The 24,479-nt window shown below is 39.9% G+C and overlaps 1 protein-coding gene across 1 annotated transcript in view; it reads right to left on the minus strand.

The window, feature by feature from the left end:
• Positions 1-24,118, minus strand: part of ZBTB38 (zinc finger and BTB domain containing 38) — a 49,219-nt gene extending 25,101 nt beyond the window's left edge. The window contains exon 1 of the mRNA XM_087740094.1: positions 23,836-24,118. The gene's annotated coding sequence lies outside the window, so the exon portion shown is untranslated. The remainder of the gene's footprint in view (positions 1-23,835) is intronic.
• Between the last annotated feature and the right edge of the window lie 361 nt (positions 24,119-24,479).

Below are 24,479 nucleotides of genomic sequence, written 5' to 3' on the forward strand. Positions count from 1 at the left end.
TCTGGCCAACTGCTGAAATAAATAGATCCTTGTGAGGACAGATTTGTGCAGAGAAGCGCTATCTTTCATTCGACCTGCCAATACAGCTGAGAAAGAAAGCAGCCAAATTTTCAGCCACATATTCTTTCTCTAGGAACCTGTGTACCCTATGATTTTTTTTCTTTTCTAAAAGAGCACCTGTTTTTAAAAGTGAAAACTAATACCAAGTTAAATTAGAAAATGTTGCACAGCAACAACTAGACTGCTCTATGTACGTATTCACTTCTTGTAAAAAAACAGGCAATCTGATTTTGCCTTTTGTCCTCTTCTTTCCTTTTTAATGATTAAATAGGTATCTATTTAATTTGGAGGTTTTTCCTTGGGAAGTTATTTGGCATTTTGTTCTCTTTCATTTTAAAGGCTGGGAATGAGATGATCCTAACAGTCAGTGCTTTAAAATATTCAGAATCCCCTTCCATAAATAGCACATCTGTCACACAGAAAGGGAACCCAGCCAGCAGAAAGGCAGACCAGCAAAAACAACTGCTATTCCAATACATGATTACAAAATAAGTTAGGATTTTAGCAACCCTTTATTTGGATTTTTTTGTTTGTTTTGAGCTTTTTAAACTAAGAGCTGTCTGGTTATATACATGCCACCATATATCAACTTTAAATTAAGAACGTTAAATATGGATTAATTTTGAGATTTCTTTTTAAAATGTTCATCTCAGTCAAATGTATGCTATCAAGCTAGTCATGCCCTCTTTAAAACCATGGCAAAGCTCCTGTAGATTTCAAGAAGAGAAGATTAGGGCCTTATATAACAGTCTGTTAGGTTTATGAGAAAGTATGATATTACGATTTCGGAAGCAAGTGATAGGTTTGTTTAAAGACAATGATTTTCAGCAAAAGATTTCAGTGGAGTCTCACAACAAATATATCTGTTCCTGCATTCTTGAGGTTAGCATTCTCATCCTCCCAGAGAAGTACTGTTCTGGGAGAGACACAGCAAGGTGTTTTGGGTTGTGTGATTTAGGTAATACTAAAAGCCTGCTGGCAGTGAACGCAGCAGAGGAATAAACATCTCGCAGTGAACAGGGGAGTGAGCTTGTCCAAATCTTTATGCATACCTCTTGCTTTAATAGGCCATTTTGAGTGCTTAGTAATAATTTTCCAGGCTTACGTTTGCAATGATTTTGCTTCAGACTCAACATAATTTCAGTTCAGAAATCAGATTCTAGACCCTTCTACAGCTGCATGATACATGGCATAGTAAATAAATACATTTTAAAAATTGCACTGGTAGATTGCACCAAGTAGGCCTAAATTTTCAAGGTAGAGATATATTCGCCCTGGTGAATATGGTATTTCTCAGTCAGAAACTTGGATTTAAGCTCTAACCTGATTTGTGTTAAAACTGTTACAGTCCCAAGGCACTGGCTCTCCTGACTCTTGACTACAAAATTCCCTGCCTCTGCTGGGTCACGACTATCTCAGCCCATGCTATGAGCTTGTGTTAGTTCTTTATTCAATCAGCTTAAAGTGAGGCTATTTCAAGTATCCTTGCTGGATCTCACAGACCGTTTGTGCTGTAACCTTCCCCACTTTCAAGCTTCCTACTTGTAAACATGCTTCCTCTTCCTCTATCACCACTCGAGGGCAACAACATCTAATCTCTCCTCACATACTATAGCTTATCAAAATTGGTGAGGAATGAGAAGTCCCAGTGTCACTTTGTATTGCAGCCTCCACCTTGCGGTATATGGTTTCTTAGAAGAAAAGTCGCAGTCCTCCAGACTGATCATTTGGAGAGCGGAAGCAAAAGGAGATAGGGTGTGTAAAGAAAGGCTCCCATAAAGTCCCTAAAAATGTACTGATTTTTGTCTGAAAGTATTGCCACACTTTGTCATCCTAAGAAGGAAATACATGAGGGCAACCTGGTACACTGGGAACTCTGCCAAGGACCAACCTTGTAGCAGTAAATATCTGGAAGACTAGCAGACTTTGAGAAAAAAGTGACAAACGCTTTCAGTTTTATATGGATCAGCTCACTCCTGTCTTTATTCGACACGGGCCCAAGCTGGACCAAGAGAGTAAATTGTCCCTCTAGCTAGAGAGGACACCCTGGATGTAGGAGTTATGCTTAATAATATATAAATGAATGAGCAGACCTACGTGCGCTTGGGTTCATTCCCACCTGAGTACTTACTTTTTTTTTTTTTAAACTGTTTGTCAAGTAAACAAGCAACATACAGAAAACAAAGGATAGAATCAATCCCAGCCCTCAAGAAATTGTAGTCAACTGTTCTGAGATACCCTCCCTGCAAAGCAATGACAAGAGGACATGAAGCACAGCTGGGAATCCAGGGTGGGTGTTTCCAAAAGTGCATACCAGAAACAGCTACAGCCTTTCAACAAACCTGCTCTTGGAATGACTGTTTCAGCCTCTGAATTTAGCTGCATCAATTATATTTGTCTTTTTAGTCCGCTAGTTCCATTGCAAAACACACCTTGTTCATGAATACTCACTTTGAAATTAGAGTTATTCTGGAAAAGAAAAAACACACCCTTGATCATGAACTAAACAACTGGGGAAGGTCATGGAGCAGATCATCTTGAGTGCCATTACGCGGCACGTGTGGGACAACCGGGGGATCAGGTTCAGCCAGCAGGGGTTTATGAAACAGAGGTCCTGCTTCACTAACCTGATCTCCTTCTATGACAAGGCGACCTGCTTAGTGGATGAGGGGCAGGCTGTGGATGTTGTCTACTTGGACTTTAGTAAGGCCTTTGACACTGTCTCCCACAGCATTCTCCTGGAGAAATTGGCTGCTCATGGCTTGGACGGGCGTACTCTTCGCTAGGTAAAAAAAACGGCTGGATGGCTGGGCCCAAAGAGTTGTGGTGAATGGAGTTAAATCCAGCTGGTGGCTGGTCACCAGTGGTGTTCCCCGGGGGTATTGGGGCCAGTCCAGTTTAATATCTTTATCAATGATCTGGATGAGGGGATCGAGTGCACCCTCAGTAAGTTTGCAGACGACACCAAGTTGGGCAGGAGTGTTGATCTGCTGGAGGGTAGGAAGGCCCTGCAGAGGGATCTGGACAGGCAGGATCTATGGGCCAGGGCCAATTGCATGAGGTTCAGCAAGGCTCAGTGCTGGGTCCTGCACTTGGGTCACAACAACACCATGCAACACTACAGGCTTGAGGAGGAGTGGCTGGAGAGCTGCCTGGTGGAAAAGGACCTGGGGGTGTTGGTCGACAGCCGACTGAATATGAGCCAGCAGTGTGCCCAGGTGGCCAAAAAGACCAATATCATCATGGCTCGTATCAGAAATAGTGTGGCCAGCAGGCGTAGGGAAGTGATCGTCCCCTTGTACTCGGCACTGGTGAGGCTGCACCTCAAATACTGTGGTCAGTTTTGGAACCCTCACTACAAGAAGGACATCGAGGTGCTGGAGCATGTCCAAAGAAGGGCAACAAAGCTGGTGAAGGGTCTAGAGCACAAGTCTTATGAGGAGTGGCTGAGGGAGCTGGGATTGTTTAGTCTGGAGAAGAGGAGGCTGAGGGGAGACCTTATCGCTCCCTACAACTACCTGAAAGGAGGTTATAGCGAGGTGCGGGTTGGTCTCTTCTGCCAAGTAACAAGTGATAGGATGAGAGGAAATGGCCTCAAGCTGCGCCAGGGGAAGTTTAGGTTGGATATTAGGAAAAACTTCTTCACCGAAAGGGCAGTCAGGCACTGGACCAGGCTGCCCAGGGAAGTGGTTGAGTCCCCATCCCTAGAGGTATTTAAAAGACGTGTAGACGTGGTGCTTGAGGACATGGTTTAGTGGTGCACTTGGCAGTGCTAGGTTAACGGTTGGACTTGATGACCTTAAAGGTCTTTTCCAACCTTAAGGATTCTATGATTCTGTAAATTCTCTGACCTAACACTCACATTCAGGAAAGCATCCATATACCCAGACATTCAGGCTAGCAATGAACTCGCTGGCCAAATGCCTTCCATCCAAAATCCTACTGCTTACTACATGACTTAGAAGCTACCTTCTTCAGTACTGAAACCTCAACTAGTTGTTGTTGGGCTGTAGAAAACAAGTGGGGGAAGGAAAAAAAGAACTGATGATAGAACCTCAACAGTTTGCCTCTCTAGAGCCAAAGTAAAGCACTTTTATACCTGATCCAGCTAACATGCCCTGGACTTCCATTTGTGTACGCATCTAGCTCAAGTTGCCCCAAGGATACAAACTAAGTCAGGTGAGTGCTGACAGTTTTCCCAGGCTTTCCCACAATTCCTTCTTTGTCTCTGTATGGCTAAACAAATCCTTCCACTATTTGCTCAGACAGGAAACAGTGGTTCTTAGTTATTCCTATACATGATTCACAGACCTTCATTCTTAATTGCCACACTTACATAAACAGGCCATCAAAAATAATATCTAAGTGGTCTAAGATGCAAGTTCAAACTCCTGCTATTCCTGTTAGATGGGCATGTTTTTCAGCACTACTGAATTAAAAGCAGAGCAGCATTTAAAGGCAATTCCTATTATAAAAGGCAAATACTGAGATTTTACAAAAATAGCAAATATCTGAATATTATGAAATATATTCTGCATTGTATAATGCAGATTCATAACACATGGATGAAAAAGCATGGGCTTGCCTAAACCGAAGAATCACAGACAAGTCATGTATTAAGATATATTGAGGTTCTGTATATGCTTTTTTGTGAAACACTTCTAACAGCCACTTACAGTCTAGTACTCTATAAACTACACAGTTGTTAAGGATTAGAACACCTGGGATTCACTGTAAACAAATGGCAAAGAGCATTTCTTTAAAAACTGTAAATCCATCCACAGAATCTGAAGAAAGTGATGCCTTTACAGACATTTGTGCTCACCTTTACAGGTTGTATTTCTGTATTTTCTGTGTAACATGACACTCAAGATAGTTAGCAATAACGAGTGGCTTCATCTTGCTTTTTCTCTGAATAGTGCTTTAATTACTGATGAGCATGGTCTCTCCCTCTAATTACACCTCCTAAGGCCCTATCTGCTTTCTAAACTGCTGCCAGACACTATGCCAAAGGTTTCAAATTTCTGTCTGCTATCACTCCTGGCTAATTTACCTGATTAGTGCATTTAGGTATTGTATTTTTACTCTGTTCTTATCAATTTTATTTTTCTCTGTACTAAATGGCACAACTTGCTTGATGCCCATACCTACACTTTTCCTGTGCTTCCCTTGTGTTGATCAGCACTTCCATGTTCACATGACCTATTTCTTCTCCTCCAGTTTTAAGGGGCAGACTTTTCATTTAGAGAGTAACAGCCTCAAAGATTTGATATGGAAAGAGGCTTCACTTAGTCACATAAAATACTGGAGAGAGAGACAGACATTTTAGCCAAATCATTCTTATTAATACTAGACAGTAGACAAGAAGGGCAATAAGAATTAGGGTGAAAAAAAAGCAGTTTCTCAGAGCAGTCAACATAAAATCTATTCTTTGCAAAAGAAAGTTCAGCCATTTTACATCTTCTTAGAATTAAATCAGCAGAAAATTTCCTTTTATAAACTCCTGATTAAAGTTACTTCTGAAACATGACTTTAAGCAGGGTAAGTTTTCTGGACACAGTCTCTCTCGATTATTGATTTTTTTTTTCCCATAAAGTTTGAGTAGGGACTATTCAGCTATTTTGAAGAACAGACAGGATGAGAATAACACACATTTCTCATTATTAAAAATATTAAGAAATCAATTTTGAATAATACAAGTACCAGAACAAGCAGGAGTAGGAAGCTGAAGTATGTCAGCAGAAGAGAAAATGTTTTGGAAGCTCCAAGAAAACTGTTTAACATTTGATAAAATCAAATGTCTCCTAATAGGACACAGAAATCTCACTTCTTAAAACCCATGTGTATAGATGACTGTCCCACAGCTCCAAACAGTCTAACAAATGTAGAACCAAAGCAACGAAGAATCCATTTCAAGCTTACTTGCTCAAGCTCAGCTATCCATTATGCTGTTAAGTGTGGGCTGCTCTTTGAGGCCAGTAGATCTGCTCAAACCATTTCTCCCAACCAGCCCACTTGTGAAGTTTGTTCCTTCATTTTTCATCTGCTCCTGACAAATGGGAGGGGAGTTCTAAGCCTTTGTCTTCCAACTTTTAACCTGGTATATGGAACCAAAACCCAAGAGCATTAACAATGAACCCCAGACTACTGATCTTTACCTCCATAGGTATAGATTTGAGATTTGCCTACTACCACTCTCTTACACTGCTGTCATTTCCACAGTTAAGGACTATTTATATTCCCAACTAGACAGGTACCTCATTTTAAGAAAACTGTTCTAAAAATCGCATCTCTCTGAAGTCTGAACTAGTACAGTCGGAACTGAGGTCAGTGTAAATGAGGCCCTGTTTAAAAAGCTTTCAGTCCTAGATCACTTATGAAATGACATCATTTCTCTTCGCACAAACTCTGCAGCTCTTCCATTTTTCAGAACTGAAACTGTTCTTCTGATGGTATGAATGAGTCAGGAGGAGAAAGGGACACACTGGCAGAAAGTTGTATCCCATTAAGTCCTTAGGAATTTCAATGAAATTTTAGGACTAAAGCTAGTGAGCAACAGTAGCGCTCTGTTAGAATGCAGTTGTACAAAAGGCTATTAACAATAATGATACACTTTTACAGCATGTTTTATCAAACAATCTCAGAGATCATTGCAAACATTCATCGAGCCTAACTATAGCCTGTAATAAATTAGCCTTATTATGCTAATTTTATGGATGGAAAGAGAAAAAGACAGAGAGGTTAAGTGATTCACTCAGGAACAGAACCCAGAACCATAGGCACAAATGGGTTATCCCAACCAAGAAGAATTGTTGTCAGACAAATGGAAGTGGGATGTCAGACACAAACATCATAAAAGGCTTCTAAAACCATGATATAATTACTCTGAGGAAGTGCTCACCAGACAAGGAAATACTGTTGCTCTGGACTAACAGCAGGTAAGTTTCTTTCATTTGTTCTTTTATTTTGTAATTCTCACTGGACCTTTGCAGGATCGTTCACAGGCACCAAGAATTTCTTACTAGTTATGTTGGTTTACTCAGCTGCAAATCTAAAAGTGGAGGATATTTTAAGTAATGGCCATTAGGCCTGAAGCAATCATCTGTGTTATTCACGTTATTTATGACTTCAAAGAAGAGGACAGCATGACTGTATCTGGGCAGCAGTGTGGGGAGGCCCCAGGTGAGGCCAATAAAGGTTTATTAGTGCCTTCAGGGCCCTGACAGTCCTACTCTTTCCCCTTTCCTATGTCCTGTTCCTCGCACCCTCCTTATGCTAGCCTTAGTGCTGTGAGACTGCATGTTCAATCAGACCAGTTCAACCAAAAACTAACCGTCTTCTGGTAAGGTTATTTCTGGTTATATTAGTAAGCTCATCCATCTCACTGCACTGCTGTATGAACACTAGAACCAGGGCTATGGAGGCAGCTGGAGCATGTGGCTCGGGGTTGAGAATCAATGGATGGTGGCAGCGTGGCCTAAGTGGGGTCTATGCCACTTCTGAAACTACACCCAGAGTTTTCTGGAATAGCTTGGATATGGATTTTTCTACTGCAATTACCTCCTAATTTCAGAGCAGGTATATTGCAAGTGTCACTGCTAACAGATATCATTCTAGAATTGATTCTGTAAGTTAAGTTCATTTTTAAATTCATATAGCTCTGCTAGATGATCTACAGGCAGATGGACTAGATGATTGTTGTAGGTCCATTCCAACTGAAATATTCCATTCTACTCTATTCTACAGACACAGCTGTGGATGTACTTACATTTGCCTAAAAGTGCTAGAGGACACTCACTGTCTTAAAGAGCATAGTCTGGAGAAGAAACATTAAAATAAAGGAGAACCAGGCACCAGGAAGAAGAAAGGGAAAAGGAAACAATGCATTTTTTTTTTTAAAGCAGAGCTTGCTTTTTCTTTCCACACCCTGTGTAATAACCCAGCAATGGAATGCACATTAACATTCATGGTTTTTTAAACAATAGCCTTTGTGTTCCAAGCCACACTGACAAAGCAGAACAACCCAAGCAAAACATGCTCACAAAATCTTTTGCCAGCAATGTGCTAACCAGCTTTGTTGGAAACATCTAATGCTGCGAGCGAATCTGTTTTGGAAAGCAATCATGTAAGTTCAACTTCTCTTTATTCAGCTGAGAATCTCTTTCCTTCTTCCTCAAGCTGAATTTCAATCTGTTACATCACTGCAAATTCAGTGAAGTCAATATGGTCCTACTATAAGTGCTACTGAAGCTCTAGGCCTAGGAAGCCAGGCTGAACATATACCAGTAAGGGCATAACTCGATTTCCAGGATCTCTGTTATCAATGAAAAAGGCACTGAAAAGCACACGGCTTCACTGTCAGAGACAACACTACTCACTGTGCTTGCGAATACAGAAAACAAGACCTATCACCAAAACCTATCACCTTTTGATTTGAAGACACTGAGAGAGAATACTCATGATACACGATGCCAGCTTTACTTCAGAGTAGAAACACTAAAAGGTAACAGTATATATAAAAGCATGCTTTCTCCTGAAATACCTAAAACTTGGAAAAATAATACCATGATTGTAGTTACTGCCAGCAGATGTCAACTCCTGTGGATAAGAACATATTTGCTGGTCTATTAAACTGCTGTCTAGCCTCCACCCTATTTAGACCCAAGGACTGTTTTCAATTAGCACGTGTAAAATCTCCCAGCCCATCTTTACATGTGGGCAAAACCACATTGCTTGAGAGAGCTTCCTGGAACCAGTGTTGAAAAGCTTTGCAGGACAGTAGAACATCTGTAGTGCAGGCAAGCTCCAAGATACACTCCAAGGTGTTTCTATCTACATTCTCTGAAATGATAACCCATCTTCATCACTCTGAAATCCTCTGTATAAATCATCAGAAACATCCTCTCCATTAACAATGGAGAATATATGAATAGATCATAACCAGCATAACAATCATAATTCACTGAAGGGAAAAGGATCAGAACAAGGACAATCGGTCTCTATGTCCCTTTTTTCTACGTGGCATACAGTTTTCAGCCATTTCAAGCCTGTGGTTACTCACTGTGGGAAAGCAGGTTGGCTGCTTCTGCTGTTTGAGCTTCTCTGCTGCTATAAAATGGACCAATGTCTGGACAAATGCAGAGGAAGAGCAGGGACAAAATAGCTAAAGCATAAAAACATAACAAAGCAGAAGCAGCAATTTTAGAACTCTCATATAGGATAAGGGGATAAAGTCAGAAATGAGTTACATCCCTCATTAGCTTTTGCCTACTTGACAAAAATTCCACTGGCATTTCCATTTATTTTCATTAGGAGGAGCTCTATTGGAAAAAAGGATTTGATGCTTCTGGAATGTTTAGCATCTTGTTAAATATAACTTGCTGAGCATACTTGTTTGAAAAGGTCTGTGGTTGCCTTAGCTTGTGGTCTATAATCACCTTACTAATAATTAAACTATGCCAAAATCTGGTATTACCTAAAAGTTTATCAACTGGAATTTAATTTAACTGTAAACTCTGCCTTTAGAAGATACTGAAATTACTATGGTAACTAACAGCCACCATAAATCTGCACTAGTGACTGAACTTAGGACCATCTGCTCCTAGGGCTATAATCCCAAAAAAGCCATAGAAAGGGAAAACTAAGAACAGCTTCCTGGTATCTTGGGCGTAAAAGACTCTTTGCCAGGGCAACAAATGCTTGTGAACAAGACACTCAGAAGAGAGACCCCCTCGAGCACTCTGCTCGTGTTACCAAAATTCTGTAGAGATGAGAGTTTCCACCACTATTCAGGTTTCAATTTGCAGTTATTCTAAATCTGGTAATGTATTTGCAATGCAGTTAAGTGATACTCAGAATAGACCGCTTCATACTGTGTTACTCCCATCTTCAAACAGACAGCACTTTTTTCCATCTATCAGCTTGGACTTTCCCCACCTCCCTATAGCAGGACTCTTCTTATCTTCTCTCTCCTCGCCTGTTTCAACACTGTGCATAACAAGATGAAATAAGAAAAGCAGCAGGATTTCAATTTATTTATGGTGAAAAAAAGTATTAATAATTAAAAAACACATCTTTGTTGCTTTATTTTCTAGTATTTGTCTGGCATAATTTTTAACTTCCATTGCTAATATGGACATACGGTATCATATAGTTTGTTTTCATATTTTTACATAGCATTTCAGTGATGCTGAAATGTGTATATCTCTGGAAGACATGCATAGTAGATGTGAACGTACACTTCAGAGTTCCTGTGTTGTTTCTGACATCCTGTGATGTTTTCTTCACTGAACTCTAGGTTCAAACGAGCGCTCGGGAAACCGCAGTCCCACAGTAGTCTGAAAGGCTGCCCCGAGCAGCCCAGCCCGCAGCCCTCCGTGCTGGCTGTACAAGGGCGCGAGTGAGTGGCACTGCGCTGGCAGCCCCAGGCAGGTGCCTGCCAGGCACCAGGCAGCACTACCCTCCAAGCAGGGCTCAGCTTACACACACACCTCAGGCCATTTTTCTCCAAGTCATTACTTGGATACCATTCTCTCTGTTTATGCTATACCGTGAGGCAGGAAACCTTTTTTCCCCCATCATACGTAAAATTCAAGGCTCATTCCAACTGGCAAAGTGGAGCTCATTATCAGCTGGCTTTAGTTTTCAGTTCCTGTGCAAATCATGCTGTACTTATGATATTAAGCTAGAATAAATGCCAAGCTGAAAACAACTTATCTGCTGCCTGATCACGGAAGAAATTGGCAAGTGGTTGGGCTCATACTTCCTCATTTTTTTTGTACTTTAGGTTTCAGTGGAGGATCTCATTGGTTCATCTAAACTCACTGCTAAATAAGCAGTTCTCTTCTCTTTTTCATCTGCTTGTTAGATCTGCAAGTAAGATCACATACACAAGGCCACTGCTTTCAAATTTAAATGTCACAAGTTGAGCATATAGATATGTAGTGAATCATACAGTAATGAAGCAGTTACTGAAATTTTATCCTGAAGTACAGTGTAACTTTTTTCCCTCATCACAGCATCATGGGATAGGATTCTGGGATCCTATTATTAGGAAGAATATTAGCTTTTATTTTAAAATTTATTTGTTTATTTTAAAATAATTTAGTTTCACGGATGTATATCAAAGCTAAAAGCATGAATACCCTAAAAGGTTAAACGTTAAAAGGCAAGTGAACACCAGACTCACTTTCCTTTAGTTTTATAATAATTTAAAAGCTGACAATTTGTTTTCTGGTGTACGTACTCATGAATGGCTCTCTTAGGGCTGACAATGCTGGAAAAAATTGCAACAAAAATTACTCTAGTTTTTCAGATTTCTATGTCTAGGTAGCATCTCTAAAAATAAAAACTCAAAGATTTTATTAGCTTTACCTTACTCCAAAAGACAACCTCTAGACTTTTCAGGGGATACAGTGAATGTGGGGAAGCAAGAGGTAAAAAATATGTATGTCCTTCTCTCAAGTACAGCCACTTTTAGAGGTCCTACAAGAACAATATATCAGCCTTGTTAGATGAAGAACTCATTGCTTCAAATAAATAAATAATTAAAAAGGATTCATATTCCTAACTTTGATGTATTTCAGAATTCAACAGTAAAAGGAACAAATTCATAAAAAAAAATCTTAATAAACCCTCATTGTTCTAAATGTAATGAGTAAAGACAAAATACATCTTTTCAAATATTAAAAACAATTCAGATACTTGATTCTGCAATTTGATTTTGCATTTGGAAAGGCTGAGTTTCCCAACTTACTTTACTGCTTTTATTTTCCTATCTAACAATAGTTACCTGCAGCTGGATTCCACTGTATTCTCTATAGTCATCACTTTTACTACAGCCCAGTGGAAGCAGGCTTCCATTTCTTTTAAAATAAATCATTTTAGATCTCCTTTGGCAAACCTGTAGCATTTTCACATGCCAATTCTTACTCAGTCTTCTGCTTGATCTTGTTTCATAGTAAGCTTCATAGTTGTATGGCCATAATAACAAGGATCTGAAAATTGTTAAAGTCAAACAGTTCAACTTCCTTTAAGTTCCAGCCAGTGCCATAAAAACACTTTGTGCACGAGTATCCGAGGCCACGGTCTTTATTTTACAGTGCCGATGACCATACTTTCTTAGAAGGTGAAAGAGCTAGAGTTTTACATTTACGATCAGTCACCTAACTCAGAAAACTAAATAGCTGCTATGTCATTACTGTTTGCCATGTGGTGAGTAAGTGCACCAAATCTTTGCCTGTTGAATAGCTTGGTTTGCAGCTCTTTGTTTCCCTGACCGTAAACCACAGGGTTAAAGCATAGTGCAAACAACAAAACAAGAAAGGCTGATAAATGTAAAATAGTGTTATCAGGGTGTCTTCCAAAAGCTGTTACCAGCAGTAGCAGAAGATGCAAACTCATTTGCAGTCCATGAATAATGACAGTTTTTCTGGCCTTTTTATTTGAGCTATGTAAATGGCCAGCATGTTCTCCTTCTCTGCAGAAGAGGCAGTAGCTAATTACAATGATAATTATAAGAACTACAATTAAAACAATTGCAGCTGTTCTGGCAAAAGTAGCTCCAACCACAGTTGACCAAGGAGGTTCTGTTTTTAATATATCTTCCGGTCTTTCTTTTATGCCTTCGATTAGTAATAGGCAAATACCTTTAAGCTTTGTTATAATCCAAGCACAAATGATGACTTGGTGTTTAACTGAGTGCACCAGTGGTAAATATTGCAAAGGCCAGCATACGCAGCAAGACACTGCTTAAACGCCATCCAAGTAAAAGTTCTTCTCCCACTTACTACTTGTGCTCCAAAGATTATTCAGATTACAAATTGTGGAGTTCTCACATCAAGTACTGGTACCGTCTAACAGACGGCACCAAGGTCACAGAAGAGGGAACAACAGAGGAGGTGACGGCACAGGAGAAAATATTGAACTTCTTTCTTCATTTGAAAGCATTTTCAAAACATCTTTCATATTAGCAACCTAACTGAAGTAATAAAAATAAAATCAACTGTATCAAGGGATGTTTTTTACTACATTTTCTATATGCACTGATACTGAGTGTTTTTCTTCGGATTAATTACTGAACATGTTCGTGATCTTTAAAGCCAGCTCCCAGGTTCTGTAACAAAACAAAACAAAAAAAACCCAAAGATATCATAATTTGTACAGTGAGCTTGACGCTATTTTTCCCCACAACCACAAGCACAGTTAGCAGCTATTCACAATAAAAGCTTTGTCTGCCTACATTTGTTAGCAGATTTTACTGTAACATTTACATGTGATATATTGGTTTTCATAGTTGAAAGAATATCATACCAGAACCCATAAAGCGCATCCTTAACTGTCTCCTTTTGATGGCCATTTAGCAGCAAGATGAATATGGAGAGTATGGAAATGAGAAGTATCCTCATCATAAAAAGCACCATTTTTGATAGCTAGATTGATTCATTTGATGCTATGTCATACGGCAAAGCAAGGAACAAACAAATAAAGAAAATAAGCTGCTCGCTGAGCCTTCTTGGTGGTCCCTCAATTGGCAGATGGGTAGTGTAGGGAAATAAACTTGCAATACAATAGCCCTAATGGCTAAAATATTTCAACCTCCAAAACCATGACTCTAGAATCTTTCACAAGTACTAAATTTGCTAGAAAAATAAGGTACATTCATGATAGTATCTGTCTGGCACTTAGTATGACATAGTCTGCTCTGAATGTTTGCTTTCAAATATCCAAATAGATTACAGTTCTGAGCAGTTCTGAGATAAAATTTTTGTCAGCAGGATGTGATTTTTCATTTAAAGACAAATTGACTTTGTCAATTGTCACTAGCAATTTGCTTTACTTACCAACTTAAAAAGCCCCCACATATAAAAAAACCCAAATATATGAATGTTATGTGCACAAGGTCTTTGAAACTATTCTGTTGTAAGCACCAGTCCTCCACTGAAGTCTACCTGTCTCAGGGTCTTGTATTTCTGATACTTCAATGCCTCCCCAACCTCTAGTATTTTCTTAATCTTATTTAAATGTAGAATCTTTTAAATGCAGTCTTAAATGCTGGGTTTCCTAGAGATAACTTGCAATTTATTTTGTGTTTGATTTTCAGACACCTTTAATAGATGCTCCCTGCATTTAACCAAAGTACACATTACTGAGAAGTCTGAATTTAATACTTGAGAACAGACAAGCACTGAAAAAAAGGTATTTCAGAGGCAACAAGGATACTGTAAATGATCTGAGGAGTCTCAGCTTCTTCTGTGTGACCATCAGTTAAGAAAGTACGTATGTACACAAATACTACAGTTTAAGCATTTCCAAAGCAGTTAGGTGATTTCAGAGCACAAGTCTTGTTTTCAAAAGTCATATAATGACTTTGATGCAAGCTTTCATTTTGCTCATGGCTAGTTGTCGCTCAGCTGTTAGCCATAGGCTTACCACAAACAAGCAGGTTTCCAGGCTAATATAGCTGCTTCTAGAACACAGTGGCCTAATTTTTATTACATCTATGACCAGCCTGTGGTTGGTTGTCAGATAACAGTAAGCCATAAACACAGGTACTATATATACTTTCTGACTTGACAAAACTGCATAGCTACATTTTACATAATTCACCTATTGTTATCTTCCGCAAAAATATTTCCGAATACTGACAGTATATGGATGGGGCACTGTCAGCACCTCCTTACTGAGTCTGCATGGTTCAAGAAAGTGACATACAGTCTCCATAGATACACGTGGCCTTTGAGCATGTGGGGAAGAGATAAGCATGCTTTAAAATGATCTACACATGCTGCAAAAAGCTTTGGGAAAAACACAGAGTATAGGAAGTTTATTTTGATGAATATATCGGGGCAGACGTTGTATGTGTACTTGCTTTTAACAAAAAGAGAAACATTAACATTTTTTCTTTTATTTAAGCAAAAGGAAAAGCAGTGGCCAGTGACTACAGCTTCCCTCACAGGAGGCAGAGTCACCTCTTCCTGTCATCCTGTTAACACTAATGCATCACTTCAGAGTTATGGCTCCAAAGCTTCAAACTACTCCAGAGGCCAGCTTCTGTTTTTACCGGGGCTCTGTACAGTCATACAGCTTCAGTTCAACAGTGTCAATACTAGCGTCTGGAGCTATTTTTAAAATGCACTGCATTGTCACAAATTGGCCTTCTGGTCTCCTAGTATAATCTGTTTAGCAAGTGGAGCAGTTAGCTACTTCAGCCATATACATATACACAGACACGCAAACAGAGTAGGCACTCTGTCTTCCATTTATTGTGTAGAAGAATGCGTTCATTGAAAGTATGCACTAAATAAGCAGAAAACTGCTATTGTTTTTGCTAGAATATGCAGAATAGACATAGTAAAATTAAACCGCTGTCTCCTGTGGCTGTCAGGAGTCCTAGAAAGTCAACTTTATATGTGCATAAATAACTAATGCTTTGCTTAGTCATTTGTCTATCAGTTGGTCATTTCCTATGTATGGGCAAAAGGAAACAGTAGCTTAAGGGTCTTACCTGCAGTTTAGATCTGTATGCTGATTTAGATCAGTATGCAGGCATATTGTAAAATTTCAATTTATGAATTTTCACAGCTCTTGTAACGGAGTCATGGGGCCTGTTCACAAAGTCTTTACCCACAACACATTCAAGCACGGCTTCACACCCAGTGTGGGCAGCAGCTCCACGCTGTCTGCAGGGTTCCTAGTTGGCATTTAACAGGAACCTCAGTTCTGTGCTTAGATGTAAGATGGCTATTAGGAGGTAGTCTGCAAAATCAGAAGGATCGTTAACAGGAATGATCAATATCAACATGTCTCACTGCAGTGAATCTTTTGTGAACGCTACAAACTGATTCAATATAGACACTCAGCATTACCATATTACAGCAAAACTTTTACACGCTACATATCCTTATACTACCTGTGTGGTTAGAAATTCACAGAGTTTTTCACCTATCGTTTATATGTCACTATTTGCAAAAGTGAATATTTTTTTTTTGTTTAAAAAATGCAAGACTTAATGCCTGGTCTGGGATGGCAGAGCCTCCTCTGACATAGCATATCAGAGCTTCCCTGGGATTTTCACTGGAAATTTGAGAGTTGAGGCACTGGGATGGAAACAAGATTTTGTTTTCATCTGCCACAAAGGAAATCACTGTCTATTGCTCTTATTTAGATTGGACTGGCTTTACCCTAGTGTGACTACATTAGCTTAATAGTAATTATGTGTGGGTAAGAAATACTGAAACAAAGCCCCACAGGTTTTACTTGTCTGGCTGAAGAAACAGGATTTCTGAGATGCCAAAGTTTTAAGCCACCTTTGAGCTGTCCTCATTCGGTAGACTATTCAGCTACCAAAATAACCAAGAGCAGTGTTGGGATCATCCTGGCAGACACCGAGAGACAGATTACCCTAATTTAGCAGTTTCTCTAACATTTCATGAGCTTCACCACAATTCCATGACATCTTGTAAGGCCTAGATTGCATATCACTCAATGCCACACTGATACCTTTCTAGGACATTCTAGGAATTTTTTTTCTAGGAATATTTCTGTTCTTCTAGGAAATTTTCGACAGCCCTCTGCCATAGTTGAAGGAGTTTCCTGGTATAGAACAGTAATCTTCATCTTGCAGATCTTCCAATATTACAAAAGCTTAAAAAATGTTAACACTGAATTTAATAGGAAATGAAACCTGTTTGTGCATCACCAACGTTTATACATGAAGCTTCATTTTAAAAGCATCACAGATTTTGTTTGGAGTTTTGAATTAGACTATCTATAGAAGTAAAGTTCTTCCACTTTGGGACTTACGCAAAATAATAACCGCATGATATGTTAGTTGTATTATTTCAGGCACTACTAATGGGCATTACACTGATATTACACTGATAAATGGATTAGGAAAGATTTAAAGGAAATTAAAATCAGATTTCCACTCTAACCTGTCTTATACTATCTTTTATAATTGCCACGTCTATTGACTTTCAAAACTCCATAGTAATTTTGACTAAACCTGTTTGCAAATTTTTCATAATCTGAATAACTGAAAATGTGAAAGCAATGTTTGGTCACTGTGGAAATAAAAAGATTTATTTATAACACATATATTTAGCTGCTGAAGTGGTCTGGTAATGCAAAGCAAAAAGAACACTCTTCAGCAGAAGGAAACTCCACCCTCTCAAGAGGGGCAGGCCAGTCTGACTTTCAGGACCTAGTATTCACTAACTGCTTCACCAGTATCATGGTGAAGTGTCCCTGTCTAAGGAGACTATGTGGTTCCTCCTGCAGTCAGTGATGCTGCTATGGGACGTGAGAAGGAGCTCCCCTTTCAACTGTGGTGGTAGCTGTGACAGTACTGACTCCACACTGTCTGCTTGCTGACAGTATGGAGGGGATTTCACCTGCCTAAAAACAGGCACCTAGACAGTGTCCCACATTCAACCACTTTGTGCTCCAGAAGAAGAAGGGTCTCCTTATTCTGACAGCCCCGTATGGATATCTTAAGCAAGGTGTTTTAGAAGGCCCTGGAAGCCTCTATTTAGGAAACTGAATTTCATCCCAAATAGCACCGTATGAACAGCTCTGATTCTGGTCTAATTCTAACTGTAATCCTAATATGGGAGAGATTTCAAACAAGAAAAAATGTGAATTGCTATGTGAGATGCTAGGAAGGTATTTCTAAACTTTTCGTAATGTCATAAGGCTGACCCAATCTAATTCTATTCTGAAGAACTATCCACATTTGCAATATGTCTGTAGGCTTCTCTGCCACCTACATGATAGGTGGCAACACACACACTAGCAAGAACAATGTCTCGTTGCAATACAAGACTAATACAACCACCATGTTATTTAAAGACAAACATCTCTCTACAGTGCAGAAGTTCCTTATTTACTTATATCCTGATGACATCTTTCATCTCAGAACTATTATATATGTACCCAGAATGTTCTATTATTTACAATCTGAACTCCTGATCTCTGATTTTTCATTTCCTCTTGCCTAGGACCACAATGATCCTCATCATAACTAAGAACAAAGGAAACCTAGATGCCTGGAAGGAGACTTTCTGATTTCTTTACTGTCCTTAGATGTAATAACTACCAGAGACCAAAATACATGATGCCAGAAAATTATGTATAATTCCTGCTAAAATAATGGGCTCTCTTCCACTGAAGCAAAAGGGTACTGCTGCTTTCAATGGGACAGGACTGGAATGAGATGGAAGCGTGCGAATTGATATTGAACGCTTTCTAGTTTGTGTCCCAGTTTTATTCAGATTCATGAGAAAGAATGTTGTTAACTATAGGTAAAAAGTTAAGAAGATGGAAGACATTCAAAGGTATTTTGGTTTCCTACCAATAATCTATTCTGAAGTTTAGGAATGTCATTTGGAGAAGTTTCACAATACAAAAAGGGCATAGGAACACAGTGAACTTAAAATTATGAGAATGATGAATTAAAAATAATTCAGCAGTAGGAAAGTTTGATAAGTTTGAACCTACTAAAGCAATATTTAAAGACATATATGTCATCAAATCGTAGGGAGCAGACTCACTGAAGAATATAAAGAGTAATTTTCAAATATATCCTGCAGAGTTTAAATATAAAAGTACATTTTCCAGAAATAGTTTTTCTTACTGCTGAGAAGAATAGAATCATAAAATCATAGAATCGTTAAGGTTGGAAAAGACCCTTAAGATCATCGAGTCCAACCGTTAACCTAGCACTGCCAAGTCCACCACTATCCACCACTAAACCATGGCCTCGAGCACCACGTCTACCCATCCTTTAAACACCTCCAGGGATGGGAACTCAACCACTTCCCTGGGCAGCCCGTTCCAATGCCTGACTGCCCTTTTGGTGAAGAAGTTTTTCCTAATATCCAACCTAAACTTCCCCTGGCGCAGCTTGAGGCCATTTCCTCTCGTCCTATCACTTGTTACTTGGGAGAAGAGACCAACCCCCACCTCGCTATAACCTCCTTTCAGGTAGTTGTAGGGAGCAATAAGGTCTCCCCTCAGCCTCCTCTTCTCCAGACTAAACAACCCCAGCTCCATCAGCCGCTCCTCCCAAGACTTGTGCTCTAGACCCTTCACCAGCTTCGTTGCCCTTCTTTGGACACGCTCCAGCACCTCGATGTCCTTCTTGTAGTGAGGGTTCCAAAACTGACCACAGTATTTGAGGTGCAGCCTCACCAGTGCTGAGTACGGGCACTATCACCTCCCTGGTCCTGCTGGCCACACTATTCCTGATACAAGCCAGGATGCCATTGGCCTTCTTGGCCACCTGGGCACACTGCTGGCAATAATCTGGTGTATTCCCACCCTTCTGAAGTTTAGGCTGCTGGCTATAGTTTTACTCTTTCAGTGCCACACAAACTGTAGTCTTAAATTCACCTCTACTGTTAAGAGTTTCATGTAGAGAACATCCAGGCTTTTACCTGAAAAACGTGAATTTAAACAAAGAAATAATATCCATTTCACAGTACACTCATGCCTATCAACACGTGATAATTAAAGGAATATGATGTAATTTTACTGCACATTTGAAAAAGTTAACCTACCTTGTATTTTGTCTCTGTTGAAACTGGAGTAATTCATGCTTCTGTTTCCTTCTCTGTGTTGTTAAAATACTGCTCATTGTAAAAGCAGAAGCAGAAGAAATTAATGAGAAGCTAAAATAGTTACTTTAAAAACCCAAATGTCTAGGATGTCTTTACGTATTTAGAATGTGAGTCTTTCTCTAGGCATTTACAATGTTTTTATGCCACCACAGACTCAACCAAAACAGTTATAGCAAGAGATACAAATATTGTAATAAATACAATAACCTCACAGCTATCATAGATTTACCGTGGTTGTCTGAAATTTTATAGAAACAGGAAAAGTAACAAAATTCAGATGCTCTTATATAGAATTTAATTCTCCTAATTAATTATTTGTGTTAAGGAGAATACCTGTTAATAGCCTATGACATATTATACACAATTGAGCTGCTCTGATTCTCTTTCACAGAAAAGGGAACATATATACTCATCCTTTTTTTTTTTTTTAATTTGAGGAGGACATTCTATCACTCTGTCAATATTCTTTGGGTTCACAATATGTTTTCTAGGATTCCTCTCTGAAAATGTTATGAAAATCCTTCTTCCACCCAGGTAGAATAGAAAAAAAAAAAAAGAGCTTTTGTTTTTTTCTTATGGCATGAATATATAAACTATTTAATTGCATATAGTTCACCTCACCTGTCCCTTCAGCCAGCTTAAACAGCTCAAAGACAAGCCTTCAAAGCTGTTTCAGAATTTTCTAAGAAATGCATAAAAATATTTTAGAAATAAATCCTCTTAAATAATGGAATATTAAAAGTAATATGAGAAGGAATAGGGAAAAGAATTGCCCATGAGAAATAGGTTGAGTGATTCTTACAAGGTCATGGCACTCAGTAAGGTAAGTATAGATGAGCAAGATGAAAGGTGTGACTGAGCAAGCATACCTCCTTCTACATCAGCAGTACCCATTCTCACTGCTTATTACTCAATTCTGCATCTGAGATTGGATCATTGCTGTTTTTATGGAGTACTAGGACCTTCATTTGTCCAGGTAGGTTTAAGAGAGCATCTTCTAAGTGCCGTAGAAATAAATACATATAAATAACAATATCACTGAAAAATTAACTCACCTTTAAGGAAAATTCCTTCCCAGGACTCTCTTCATCACTGTTGAAAATCTCAAATATACACAGTGAATTTTAACTGTGGATGAAAAACACAAGTGGCCTGGAAAATGGGCGTGAAACAACCACAAGACCTCCACATTTTTGATCCAAATTTTGCTTCCAAGCCTGAGAATGACAACAGCCTTTCCCCCAAAGCAGACGTCTATGAAAGTCCTGAAAAGTTAGCCGGCGCACACCTTGCTTTATTCATGTCCACTACCAGCTGCAAACTGGTATCCTGTGTAGAAAACAGCATTCAGCAAGCAGGGGTATCTGCACCAGAATATTTTGTGCAATGACAAGGGCATTGGGTAAAACATGTCTACCATCTTCTCTGACTTGCCCTCGAAAGCTCCTCCTTTGCTCTAGCCACCACAGATTTGCAGACAGAGTTTCCTTTTGCTGGTTCCTCATGCCGAGTGTACCTTGTGGCTATCTCCATGCACAGTATATGCTGAATCTGACTTACATTACTACAACGCACTACATTTTGTTGATATTTCTCAGCCAGAACTTGTGACCTGAAAGGGGCTGCAAAATGCTTTCAGCAAGACACCAGTGCACTTGCCAGCTTTGGGCTTTTTTGGATATAATTATATGGAATTGGGGTCATAAAATTATTCTGGTTGATGGAACAGATGGAACACATCTGAGAAGCAGGTTTGTTGCTATTTCTGAGAAAAAAACCACTAGGCAATATGCTGCTTATTACCACCATGAGTGGTAGTGCAGTTACTAGTATTCCACCTAGCAATATCAAAAGGTAAGGGCAGAGAGGATGGGAGCCCTATGTCTGTCAAGTTATTGTCCAACTGAAGATTATCAGGGTACTGTTAGTACAAGCTGTCCTCACTGGGTGGCAGTGAGCAAAAACTGCAAAACCGGTAAGGAAAATTGCAACAACACAAAGCCTTCATTCAGCTAACATCCTACAAGAAGCTGCTACCAACATTAAATTAGCATGAGAAGCAACAACATGCAAGTTAGAGGGATATGCGCTGAGGCAGTGAGCAGGCCTTTTCATAGCATAGCGCATTCGGGGTATGCTGTAATTGAGGTTTGCTAAGTGTGCTGCAAACTCAGGAAGTGCAATTTGCACCTCCTTGTGCCAGAAACTGAATGAGTCAGATCCTTAAAGCCTCCATTTTAGCTTTGCTTCTGCCTCCTCATTGTTCTGACTAATACGATGTTATCATAGCCAGCTAAGGTACGGTAAAAACCAGCTGCGTAGCCTCTAGGTTAGAGCACAGCCAAGGCTCACGCTGGTGTCGAAGCTAAAAAGCACCCACAGATTTCAGCTGCAGGCCGCTCCAGCTAACTGTAAGGAAAGAAGTTACTAACTGCACTAAGAAACACAGAAATCAAGATACATTTAACAATACAACACACTGTACTGCTATTAAAGCATCAGAAGTCATTAGCATCTCAGTTTTTAGGCGTCAAATTTGAAACGTCTTAAAGAAGCCAGAAGTTCAGAAGGAACTAAGTGATAGACATGACTTCTAAAATATTAAAAAACTAATAAGCCCCCAAAGCAAGAGAATTAAAATAGGCAGCAACTTGAAATGAGAATCTAGCTCTCTAAACATAAGGAAAAAAAATCTAGAAAAATGTTCTGTGTCATTTAGGCCCCAGATGTACACATTGCAGGATTAGTGTCATACGTGTTAACTTGTTACGGACTTGGTCCTGTCTAACAGGCAATAATGAAACCCCTGTCTTTCATGAGACTCCGTATATAAAGACTTGCTGGCAATTTTCATAGTCGGTGTACACATTTACAGAATCCAGGCGTCTTTCCAATTTATTCCATTATTTACTATAAATAAAGTATTTCATAAAACATTTTTTATCAGTGGGTAGGACTTTTTTTTCTTCTGTTTATAAATGAACTTTAGTAGTGGTGAATGAAACTGAGGGTGAAATTAGTTAAAATAATTTAACGTTTGAAAGATTTAGTAGCAGTTTTCTTTCCCTGTGCTCTCCCACTGAAACCATGACTTGGCAATTGGGTGATGACTGTTCCCCTTTCTGATCTTGTGTAAGTTAAAACCGTGGTCTGACAAATGATACTGTGAGAACAGTTATCTAAAACTGCCTGGATCTCTCTGGCAGAATCAGGCCAAGGGACTTGATGCTAACTCTACAAAAGGTAATGAAGGTTTGCAGTTGGCTACTGACACAGTAAGATTAGATTTGGTTCTGTAAAGCTGCTGTAACTACTGAAAATGAAGACCTCGCCATTTAGTAGTGTTACTAGTTAGTCCACATTGTTTCTCAAAAAGCGAGGATGAGGTCAATGGTGAGACCCAGAAGCTTCCCCACCTCCCCTGGAGAACTGCAGGGACAAAGACCAGGATAATTTAACTTTGACACAAAGGTCAGGCATATACTTTCTGTACTATATTCTATACTCTCAGAATACTGCAGCTGACAGCAAGAAACCCTCCTTTCTAACAGATGTCAGGTGTATTTCAATAAATACTGAAACCATGGATAGTTTTCTGAGCCTGATGTGAACACCAGAGATTCTAAGGTTTACTGCACACCATTTGTAACTTCCTTAGAGGCCCAGGATTATCAGCCTTACCCGCCTATCAAGCACTACCCCCTTTTTGGGTCAAAGAGTCATCAAAGTGGGGTCAGAGGACGAGCTCATTATTTCCAGTCTTCTCAGCAGTCTGCTCTGAGAGCGTCTCTTGGCTTCTCCCTGATGTAAACGGCATTGTTTGTGAAACAATACAATGTTTATAACGATTTGCAAAGCACTATGAATTGTGCATACTAAAGATACTCAACAAGCATTAACAGCTGTTACTTAGTGCAACAAACTTTTATAAAATTCCAAGGATGTTGACCAATTATTTGTTGAACAATAAAGCCACTTTTTCTATAATGGCCTTACTTAAATCACCTACCAAAACTTCAATAAATTGGCAATAGCTGTAAGATAAATTCATATAGGAATTAAAGTATCTTTTTAATCTAATTTGGTACATCTGAAGTAGCAACATTTTCAGAGGGATTTTGGTTAAAAGAAATATTAAAAAATAGTGTATCCTTACCAAATAATTCAACACCATTTTCAGAAACCGTAACGTGCCTGATTCCAGCGTGACCTGCTGTCACTCCACTGGTATTACTCCCGGCTCACACCTGACCGAAGAGTCTGGTATGTCACATCTGCATGTGACGTACCTTCCTGAGCCGCTGTTTCTACTCGTGACAAAATAAGGTTAAAGATGTGCCAAATTCTCGTTTCTACAAAACAAAGCAGGCGCCAAGGTAAAAATCCTCTCACTACGAGGCTCCGCAGCGGCAGCCCCCCCGCCCAGGCCTTGCGCGGGCGGCCGCCGGCGGGGCGGGCCGGGCCGGGGCGGGCTGGCTGCGCCAACAGCCCCCCCTGGCGTGGCGGGCGGGCGGCCGCTCTCCAAGCCTCCGCGCCTCCTCCGCCGTGAGGCGCCCGCCTTTGGAGGGGCCGGCGGCGGCCCGGAGCAGCAGGGACAGCGACAACGGGGGGCCAGCGCTGCCTCCAGCGGGCAGCCCTTCGGGGGAGCAGTGTCTCCGCAGGGCACCGGGGGGAAAGGAGCAAGCGGGGGCGTAGAAACCTTGCTGGTTTTAGGGACGGTAAAATGTTGTGGTGGCCGTTCATTCCAGGAAGCCTCGTTAATACTAATTACAGCTTCTCATTACAGTCTCATTACATTGC

This window comes from Nipponia nippon, unplaced genomic scaffold, assembly GCF_047370975.1.
Source record: "Nipponia nippon isolate SJK-2023a ecotype South Korea unplaced genomic scaffold, ASM4737097v1 scaffold_7, whole genome shotgun sequence".
NCBI classification, from domain to species: Eukaryota; Metazoa; Chordata; class Aves; order Pelecaniformes; family Threskiornithidae; genus Nipponia; species Nipponia nippon.